Below are 11,006 nucleotides of genomic sequence, written 5' to 3'. Positions count from 1 at the left end.
TTTCCCGAACCGTTGCCGACTGTTCCGTGCAGATCGCAATCTCCCCGTTTCCTCCGCCAAGCGGCCGGCACGGCGTGGCCGTTCCCGGCACGGAGTTGTGACGGGGGCTACCTGTTCCCGCCGGGTGGCCGGATGGACGGGAGCCAGAGGGACGGCGGGGGTGGGGGTTGGGAGGGAGGACGGGGCTGGATCGGGGGCGGGTAGGTGCCTCTGGGTGGGCTCTGCTCCCCTCTCCGTGAGAATTTCGACCCCTGAGCTTGGACGGGATCTGAGAGTGGCCCCGGGGAGGCGGGAAAGAGTTATTTTCCGGCGGGACTCACCGGGGCCGGGCCTCGGCGGCGGGAAGCAGGGTCGAGGGCCGGCAAGGCAGTCGGACCAAGTCGACTAGAGAGGAATCGGTAGAGGCGGTCATTTTTGTTTACGGTATTTGTTAAGCACTTAACCGTGACGCTGCTGCTGACCGTATTTGCTAAGTGCTTACTACGCGTCAAGCTCTGTGAGGTAACTGAGAAGTTACCCAGAGAAGTGACTTGCCCACGGTCACCCAGCAGACAAGTGGCAGAGCTGGGATTAGAACTCGGGTCCTTCTGACTCCCAGGCCCGCGCTCCGTCCACTGGGTCAAGCTGCTGCCTGTGTGCCAGGCGCTGTACGGAGCTCTAGGGTAAGATACGAGATAATCAGATTGGATACAGTCCGTGGCCCGCTTGGGCCTCACGGTTGTTATCCCACTGTACGGATGAGGCAACTGAGGCACAGAGAAGTTAAGCGATTTGCTCAGACAAATGGAGCTGGGATTAGAACCCAGATCCTTCTGACTCCCGGACCTAGGCCACACTACTTCCTAGAGGCTTCCTGCAACGATCCCAAGCATCTTACTGCACCGGCCACTTGTATCGAAGTTAATATTCTTCGAGAGAGATAGTCTCTCGGCCCGTTTGACGCTTCACCTCCCATTCTGTGCTCCCATGCGTGCCTCTCCCCCCCGCCCTCCGCCACCCCCACAGAGTGCTCGTGCACGCGTGCGCGCCCGCCCGCACGCTGGGTGCCTCGGGGCTGGACATGGAGTACAGGCGGCCTGGTTGTGAAGGGCGGGACCACGGGGCTGCCCTACCTCCTGGAAGCCTCCGTCAAACGGGGAGACCAATCCGGAGGCGCGCCGGGAGAATCTCCCAGCCGACCTGCACCCGCGGGACCTGTGGCTTGCGAGCTCGGCCCGGCCGAATTCTGAAAAGCGACGGAGTGCCGTACTCTTAATTGGGCGAGGAGTGACCCGCTCTCACCGGTTTGAAGCAGCATGGCCAAGTGGGTGATGATGATGATGATGATGATGGTATTTGTCAAGCGCTTACTATGTTCTAAGCGCTGGGTGGGGGATACGAGGTGATCGGATCGTCCCCACGTGGGGCTCACTGTCTTCATCCTCATTTTACGGAGGAGGGAACCGAGGCACAGAGAAGCGAAGCGACTTGCGCAGAGTCACACAGTTGAGTGGCAGAGCGGGATTAGAACCCATGACCTCTGACTCCCAAGCCCGGGCCCTTTCCACTAAGCCGCGCTGCTTCTCTGGTAAACCAGATGGAGTGTGGGGGTCAGTGTGGTTCTTGAGGACAGGTAAAATCAGGCAACCCATCGGTGGTATTTATTGAGCACTCCCTTTTTTTACGGTATTTGTTAAAGCACTCGCTATGTGCCAGGCGCCGTACTAGGCGCTGGGACAGATCCTAGCTAATTAAGATGAACACAGTCCAGGTCCCACGTGGGGCTCACAGTCTTAATCTCCATTTTTCAGATGAGGTAACAGGCCCAGAGAAATGAAGTGACTTGCCCAGAAAGCCACCAAGCAGACAAGTAGAGGAGCCGGGATTAGAATAATACTAATAATTTTATGGTATTTGTTAAGCGCTTACTGTGTGCCGAGCGCTGGGATGGATACAAGGTAATCAGGTTGTCTCACGTGGGGCTCACAGTTTTCATCCCCACTTTCCAGGTGAGGGAACTGAAGCACAGAGAAGTTAAGCGGCTTGCCCAAGGTCGCGCAGCAGACAAGCGGCAGAGCCGGGACTAGAACCCGCGGCCTCTGACTCCCAAGCCCGGGCTCTTTCCACTAAGCCACGCTGCCCAGGTTCTTCTGACTCCCAGGGCCGTGCTCTATCCGGTAGGCCACGCTGCTTCTCCACTCTGGGCCGAGCACTCTGCTAAACGCTGGGGAGAGGACAGCATAACAGAGTTGGTAGACGTGGTCCCTGCCCACAAGGAGCTTACAGACAAAGGGAATGGGTTTTGGGGGGGAGTCGGTGCCGAATTGTCCTTTCCAAGCACTTAGTACAGTGTTCTGCACGTAGTAAGCGCTCAATACTATTGAATGGATGAGTGAATCGGAGGGAGGTAAACCGGTAATAGAGTATTAAGAAGTGCCTCGTCTGCGCAGAGCTCAGTACTAAGCACCGAGAAATAATAATAATGTTGGTATTTGTTAAGCGCTTACTATGTGCAGAGCACTGTTCTAAGCGCTGGGGGAGATACGGGATCATCGGGTTGTCCCACGTGAGGCTCACGGTCTTCATCCCCATTTTACAGATGAGGTCACTGCGGCCCAGAGAAGTGAAGTGACTTGCCCACAGTCACCCAGCTGCCAAGTGGAAAGAATACAGGGGTGGGAATTAGACACGGGCCCTGACTTCTGGGGTCTTACGATGGGAAAACCAGCTGAGTGGCAGTAAGGAGAGCGGTGGGGGGGGGGGGGGTGGTTTGGTGACGGCGTTTGGCGTGGCTATTGGGGACAGGGAAATGAGCAGAACGGGGGCGGGGGGGGGGGGGGGGGCCGGCCCGGGCTTATTTCCTGCAGGATCCAGGTCAGGAGAGTTGAAAGGTGGCACATTTTCCCAAGTGGCTTCCGCCTGGGCTGGCCTAGAGTGCTTCTCTGGGCTGGGCCTTTTCCCTACGGCTGCTCCCAGATATTGGGTAACTGGGCTGGGCCTCACCTCCCCCTGTCTGCTTTGAACACATCAGGCTGCGCGGGCTCCCCTTCTCTTTCTGCTCTCCCCCCGGCCCCCGGCCCCGCCTGTTGGGAGCAGGATGTTTAAGGAAGAAAGGAGGCAGCGGGGGCTGGGGAGACTTCAATCCACTGACTCACCCTCTCGTGGGGTAAAATTCCCAGCCCCTGGAACAACACCACTGTCATCGTCAACGATATTTATTGAGTGCTTACGGTGTGCGGACCACCGTGCTGAGCGCTGGGGAGAGTACAGCGGAGTTGGTGGACGCGGTCCCCGCCCACGACGAGCTTACAGTCTAGAGGGGGAGACGGACGTTAATAGATCATTTGTATGATTTAGAGCTATTGTACGGAAATACTGCGAGGTTGAGGATGGGGCGAATATCAAATGACCGAGGGTCGCAGATCCAAGCTTATAGAGGACTCAGAAGGGAGAGGAAGGCGGGGAAAAGAGGGCTCGATCCGGGAGGCTCAGTGTTCCGCCCCTAGTGTCTCAGGACATTCCCCTGGCACCTCCGGGCTCTCCCTGGCACCTCGGTTTCTACCCCTCGTGCCCGAGTACACTCCCTTGGTGCCTCAGTTCACTCACCTGGCATCTCAGCGCTCCCCTTTGGTACCGCGGCACTCTGCCCGTGGCACCTCAGGGTTCTCCCGCTGGTGCCTCAGCACGCTCCCCTGGCATCTCAGCACTCCCCTCTCCCTGGGGCCTCAGTGCTCTCCCCCTGAAGCCTAAGCGATCTCCTCCGAGTGCTTCAGTGCTCCCTCCCCCCTGGCACCGCAGCGCTTTTCTCCCCGTTGATCTGCAGCGCTCTTCCCCGGACCATCGGTGCTGCGCTCCTGGCACTTCGGCCTTCTTCCAGGCCACCCCCTGGCTTTTCTCCCCTTTCAGCAGGCAGCCGGGTCTCCCTCTCTGCGATGCCCTCAAGCTGAAGCTCCCGAGACCCCGGGAAGTCTGGGGCTGGGTGAGGGTGGGTGGGCCGGGAGACCCACCCCCCCCCTTCGGCCTCCACTGGACCTGCTGTTTGACTTGGGCCCGAGAGCTCGGGGCGTCTGCCCGGGCCTGGAGTGGGAGGCCGTAGGGCTGGTTTGGGATTTGCATTTAGCGGTTTGATCGTTTGTTGTTCCATCTCTCTGGAGCCTCTCGTTGGTAGAGCCAGAAGCCCGGGAGTTCGTGACTCACGCCCTGATACCAGTCGGATGGGACGGGTGGACCTGGTGTGCCAGGCCGGTCGCACCCTCCATGTTGCCCAAGCTGAGGAGGAGGAGGAGACAATGCCCACAGCTAAATCCTGCCTAGCGCGAACGAAGCCAGAGCCCTCCCTGGGCAAGATCGCCCACCATGCCACCTGGCGAATGCCCACTCCCCCTGTGGGGCAGGTGCCCCAACCAATCTTCCTGGGCAGGCATCCGGCTGGATCCCTCTCCCTCAACTTTCTCCAAGGATCCCAGAGCTCTCCCAGCAATCCTGCTGCTCAGGCCACATCCTGGGAATGCCCATCCAAGGCACCTCAGAAACAGCGGCTCACCCTGGCATCTGGCAGACCTCAGCTCCGCGTCCAGATGGTCCCGATCCCAGGCGACCCTGTGCCTGGCGGTGTGAAGGCCCACGGGGTCTGGGCCGGGGGGGGTGCAGGAGCGAGGCTGAGGGTGGGCCTGGGCAGAGAGCAGGACTAAGCGGAGGAGGATTCCGCTGTCCGGGGACTCGGGGTTTTTTGCTGATACATTTTCCGACACAAATTCCATTCACGAGCCTAGGCTGGAAAGTCCATTGTGCCTGGGTGGAATCTCTGACCGCCGATGCCTCAACAGACCTCTGGAGAGTCCCATCCTAGCGGCTTCGTTAGGGTTGGACGAGAGTCAGTCTTCCTCCTGGGCGGTCCCGCCCCCTGAATCACCTCCCTCGGGACCCGGGCGGGCGATTGATCCAGACTTTTCGGGGAGCTGATCCAGGGGGCTGGAGAAGAGGAAAGCGAACCGATCACGGAAGGGAGGCCGATGGCGAGAACGGCCCACTTGCGGACGGGAAGCGGTTCGGGTGACGGCAGGAACGGACCGATCCAAGACGGGAAGTCGATGGGAAGACTGCTCATCTGGAGGAGAAGCTTTCCCCTAGTGCGATGCCTCGCACCCTGCTCTCCCGGGAAGTTTCTCCATTTTTGTCAAGCAGACACCCCTTCAGGCCAAGCCATTTCTCCCTGCACCGAGCTTGGTGGAGATAACGGCTGTCCAGTAGCAGTGATATTTATTGAGCATCCGCCGTGGGCAAGCAGTCCTAGGGAAGTACAGACGTGTCCTAGGCCCGGGCCCGGGAGCTTGGGGACCTGGGTTCTAATTTCAGATCCGCCACCTGTCTCCTGTGTGACCTCGGGCAAGTCACTTAGCTTCTCTGAGCTTCATTTCCTTCACCTTCAAAATGGGGATTCCATACCTATTCTCCCTCCTACTTAAACTGGGAGCCCCATGTGGGGCTTGATTATCTTGTCTCTATCCCAGTGCTTTGTACAGGGCTTGGCACATAGTAAGTCCTTGACCATACCCCAGTTATTATTATTACAGCAGACCCATCCTCCGCCCTTGAGGAGCTTGAACTGCTTACCACCCTGTGAATGAAAGCCTTTCCTCAACTGGAAGACTGTTTTGCTGCCCCCTCCGTGGGTCACTTCCGCTTTCTTTCCCCCTAGAGCTCCTTTTCCAACCCTGGACACATCTACCCTCTTCCCTGACCCTTCCCCAGTTCTTCTTGGGCACCGAGGATTCCGGAAGGGGCTCTTTCAGATTCACGCCGGCCTGGAGTCATTTCCCATCACGTATATGCCAGGCCCAGAGGAAATGCGTGGTGCTTTTCAAGCGATGGCAGTTTTTCTGCTCGGGGCAGGGGAATGGACGGAATAACCTCAGGAGTCTGGCCGAGGAGCCCCCGTGTCTGAATTCTCCCTCGGAGATCTGCCAGGACCCCTCTCCCACCTCCAAGGGCGAGTCCGAGGGCGGGTCGGCCAGAGAGGCCCGCCGAGGCAAAGCCGAAGCTCACGCACGTTCGGCCCGAATCTGCCGGTCGCTTTCCCGGCGACTTGCGCCTGCTGGGCCGGTCCTCCCCGGCGCGCCCACATTCCTGACCCCTCGCCCCCAGGGACTCCCTGCAGTCCGGATGGGGAGTGTGTCGGGGGGGGGGGAGGTCAGGCTGCCACTCTGAAGGAAAGCCTGGGCCCCCAGCCTCACCCACCTGCCCCACCCCCCCGAAAGCTGTCCCTCGGCACCAACAGGAGTGCCCGTCCCGGGTTGGGGACGCGGAGGGGCCCGACGTGCTCCGTCTGGGAGCGGGAGGGGTGGGAGGGTGGGCAGGAGTGGCCGAGCGGGGAACGCGTCTCGCGCTCCTCTCTCCTCCCTCCTCCCACAGTTCTGCCATGTTTTACCCCCGCCCGGCACTGTGTGTAACAGGGCTGTTCCCTGCAGGGACTTGGGCAGTGGGACTCGTCGGGGTGACAAGCCGGTCTGAACCAATAAACTTAATTATACCGCATCGCCACCACCCTGTCTCCTGCCTCGCTTTCCCCAGACTGTGCCCCTGTCAGCATGCCTGCTCAGGGTGTGCAGACGGGAGCCCACGGAGCGGCCAAAGAGGACGGGGCTGACCTACAGGGGCGGGGGCCTGCATCGGGGCAGACCCAGCGAGAGGGTCGAATGACCTAGCCCTGGCCCTATTTCGGGCCCCACCGGGCAGCCGGTACGAAGAGCAATCCCAGAGAGTATGTGGGGCCACCGTGGGGGCCAAAGATTGGGCACCTCAGCACCAGGCAGCAGGCGCGAGGCCTATACGTTAGATTGATTGTTCCAAAGGGCCCGGGCCAGCTTGTAGTTCTCAGACCCGGTTCTCGGCCCGGCCCTGTTCCGACCCCCTCTCACCGAACTTCAGGGTGGCCATCTGCAAGCGAGAGCCCCGTCCCCTCCCTCTCACTGCCCCCAGTCCTGGCACCAGCCAACGAGGTCCTGAGGGATAATGATGTGGGAGGAAAGATTCGGTGCTGGAGGAGTCCACGAGCCCGTATTCTTTCCGTTAGGCCATGCTGCTCCTCTGTTGGCGCCGCTTTCGGGGAGCCCAGACCTACTAAGGGGTTGGTAGAATGGGCTGTTGGCCATTTTGTAGAATGGACTGTAGGCTACTTTGTAGACTGGGCTGTAGTCCAATCTAGTCTATTACCTCGAACTCGTCTATCTCGTCGCCGACCTCTCGCCCACATCCTGCCTCTGGCCTGGAACGCCCTCCCTCTTCGTATCCTACAGATAATTACTCTCCCCACCTTCAAAGCCTGATCGAAGGCCCATCTCCTCCAAGACTAAGCCCTCCTTTCCTCTCCTCCCACTCCCTCTGCGTCGCCTTGCTCCCTTTATTCATCCCCCCTCCCAGCCCCACAGCACTTACGTACATATCTGTTATTTTACTCATTTACATGATTGTGTGTCTCCCCTTCTATATTGTAAGCTCACTGTGGACAGGGATTGTGTCTGTTATATTGTTGTATTGTACTTTCCCAAGTATAGTACAGTGCTCTGCCTACTCTAAGCGCTCAGTAAATACACTGACTGACTGACTGACCGACTAGCCTGGGCTATAGGCCAGTTTTATAGACTGGAATATAGTCCAGTGTGTAAAATGGGCTGTAGGCTGCTTTGTAGGCTGGAATGTAGATTTGATTGTAGGACGGCCTGTAGGCCGGACTGGAAGATAGTCTTTTCCAATTCTATCTTGGATCAGGACGGTGACATGGAGTAGAAAAATGTTGGAGGAGGAGGAGGAGGAGGAGGAGGAGGAAGGCTTCCCTTATGGAGAAGGTACAGAATTCTCCAATCATTCGTAAGGGGAAATTCATTCATTCAATAGTATTTATCGAGCGCTTCCTATGTGCAGAGCACTGTACTAAGCGCTTGGAATGTGCAATTCGGCAACAGATAGAGACAATCCCTGCCCGGTGACTTACCTGGGCCTCCCAGCATCCCCCTGCAGTGGCCAGGGGAGGGGAGGACAACTGTGAGTCCTCTCCTAGCCATGAACGTTTCTCAGTAGCCTCCGCCAAGGGGAGCCGAGCTGCCTCCTGTCAAGGATGTCCTTATCTTCAGGGGTCTTGGGTGGGCGGAGGTGCCTCGGAGTTAACCCTCCTGGTGAGTGAGGCTGCCTCCTGACCCTCCTGGTGAAGGTGTATTGGTGTTAACTCTCCGGATGAGATCTCAACTCCTCTCGATATCGCCCTGATGTCATTAGGCCCGCCCCAGAAAATCTCATCACCGACCCCTCCTGACGACTTCGCTCCTCACGTCCATCAGGACGATATCACTCGAACGAATCTTGACGTGATTGGAACTGACTCCCCTCCCCTCCACAGGCCCCGTCCCCTTGTCCCGGTCCGCGGGTCATCCTGAAATCTGTTCTCCCGCCCTTGTAACTAGGGGGTCTTTATTAAGTTGGGTCAGTTTAGCCTCTCAAGGGCAAAGATTGCATTTCCTAATGACCTGTCCTGCATATGCCCCAAGCGCCCAGTGCCACCTTTCCCAGTGCCCAGTGGGTGCTCGGTCATTTCTGTTGGCCGTGGGGTTGGTGACGACGGTGGCGTCCACACAGTTGGGCTCTTTCTGAGCTCTCAGACTGAGCCTCCTGTCCGGCTCAAAGCTGTGGCCGAGCCAGGCAGGGCCCTTGGGCCCGCGCTTTTTGGTTATTAAGCACAATGGTCACCCAGGCTGCTGGGACTTGTACTCTCGGAGCTCCTCCGGTACAATGGTTCCCACAGGCTCCTGGGACCTGTGGTCCCCAGCCCTCGCCCAAGCCCGATCTTTACGTGCGGTGGCCACGATGGGGAATCATCAACCCTTCCAAAGCCCCCACCATCCCCAGCCCAGCAGGCCCCACCTCACCCAGGACTCTACCTCACTCTTCTTGAAGATTTCCCACCCCCCGATCCCTGATCCCCATCCAGTGCAGCTTTTGCGTGTGTGCCTTTGTGCCCAGAGACGTTGGGCAGCAGAACTAAGAGAAGCTGCCCTCCCCCCCCGGGGCCCTCTCGGCTGCTCCCGTTCTGGTTGGTTTTTATGGGGAATCTAGGTCGAGGAGCAGAGGAGACGGGGCCGAATGTGTTTGCCACCGGCAAACACTGGCTTTATCGGAGGCGGCTGCTTTGGGGGCCGGCCCTTGCGGCCGCTGAAGGCGGCTCCGGCCACAGCTCCGGGGTCTGCCCCATCCCGGACCCCGGGGACCCCCCTCAGCCCCTGCCTGGGTCTGCTCCACTGTCACCACGCCTCATCAGGAGTCCTCATGGCAGGCAGTGGTGCCTGGCGTGCTCCACGCGGTGCCCAGCGGGCACCAGCCTCTGTCAAACCCTTTAATTAATGATGGTATTTGTTTAGGCTTACTGTGTGCAGAGCACTGCTCTAAGTGGTGGGGTAGATCCAACTCGTCCCCCGTGGGGCTCACGTTTTTTAATCCCCATTTTTACAGATGAGGTGACTGAGGCCCAGAGAAGTTAAGTGACTTGCCCAAGGTCACACAGCAGACGAGTGGCGGAGTCGGGATTAGAACCCAAGACCTCCGACTCCCAAGCCCGGGCTCTCTCCGCTAAGCCTCGCCGCCTCTCTAACCCTTTCCGAAAGGGGCCTGGGGACCCAGTCGTAATAACGTTGGTATTTGTTAAGCGCTTACTATGTGCAGAGCACTGTTCTGAGCGCCGGGGTAGACCCAGGGGAATCAGGTCGTCCCACGTGGGGCTCACAGTCTTAATCCCCATTTTACAGATGAGGTAGAGAGTCTCCCTACCTTACCCGTTCTGCACAGCTCAAGGCGGCTGCGGGAAAGGCCCAGTTTTAGTCCCCGGTGCTGCCCCAAGCCCAGCCACCACCTCGGCCGCGGCTTTGGGATGACGGGGATTGGAAGGTGGCGCGGAGATGAGTTCAGCTCTCGGGCTGGGGGGGGGGTCTTCCGGAGGAGAGAGAAGGGCAGCAGTCCTGAGGTGACCTTCCCCTTGCTGCCTGTTGCCCCTGTAGGGGATCCCCCAACTTTGACCGGAACGGGGGACGTCTGCCCCACCCTCGCTCCCACCGGGATCCAGGATCGTGTCCTCCCGACCTCCGAGCCCCCCAGGCCGCCTCCCCGGGCCCACTACCTTTTCCCTTCTTTCTTCACCCCTCCCCACCCCCCGCTTGCCCCACATCCTGTACCCTGGCTGGCCACTGTTTACCCTGGAGCCTCTGGTGTCGGGAGTTATCTCCCGGACCTGGTCCCCGCCCAGCCCACCCACCAAGCCCGAGGTCAGCTAGGCCCAGCTGGGAATCATAATGTCGGGTATCCGTTAAGCGCTTACTATGTGCCGAGCACTGTTCTAAGCACTGGGGGAGATACAGGTCATGAGGCTGTCCCACGTGAGGCTCACAGTGAATCCCCATTATACAGATGAGGTAACCGAGGCACAGAGAAGTTAAGCGACCGCTTCCCACGGCTCAGCCCGGCCGCCCACCCGGGCCCTCAACGGGCTCCTCGACTCCAGCGGTACCTTCCCCCCTACGCCCCCCCGACTCTACCCCTCGGGATGCTCCGAGAGGGTCGTCGCCCTCCCGCCCGGCCCCAGGCGAACTCCTTCTGCAGTAATAATGATAAGGATGACGATAGCGGCATTCGTCAAGCGCTTACTATGTCCCAAGCACTGTTCTAAGCGCTGGGGTAGGGACAAGGTAATCTGGTTGTCCCCCGCGGGGCTCACAATCTTAATCCCCATTTTACAGATGAGGTCACCGAGACCCCGGGAAGCGAAGCGTCTGGCCCACGGTCACACAGCTGAGCGGTGGCGGAGTCGGGATCAGAACCCACATCCTCTGACTCCCAAGTCCGGGCTGTTGCCCGCCTGCCACCCGCCTGCGGATTTTCAGAGAAGCAGCGTGGCTTGGGAGTCAGAGGTCACGGGTTCGAATCGCGCCTCCGCCACTCGGCAGCTGTGCGACTCCGGGCGAGTCGCTTCACTTCTCCGGGCCTCAGTT

The sequence above is a fragment of the Ornithorhynchus anatinus genome, chromosome 11 (genome assembly GCF_004115215.2).
Source record: "Ornithorhynchus anatinus isolate Pmale09 chromosome 11, mOrnAna1.pri.v4, whole genome shotgun sequence".
Lineage (NCBI taxonomy): Eukaryota > Metazoa > Chordata > Mammalia > Monotremata > Ornithorhynchidae > Ornithorhynchus > Ornithorhynchus anatinus.
This window is presented reverse-complemented; position numbering follows the sequence as displayed.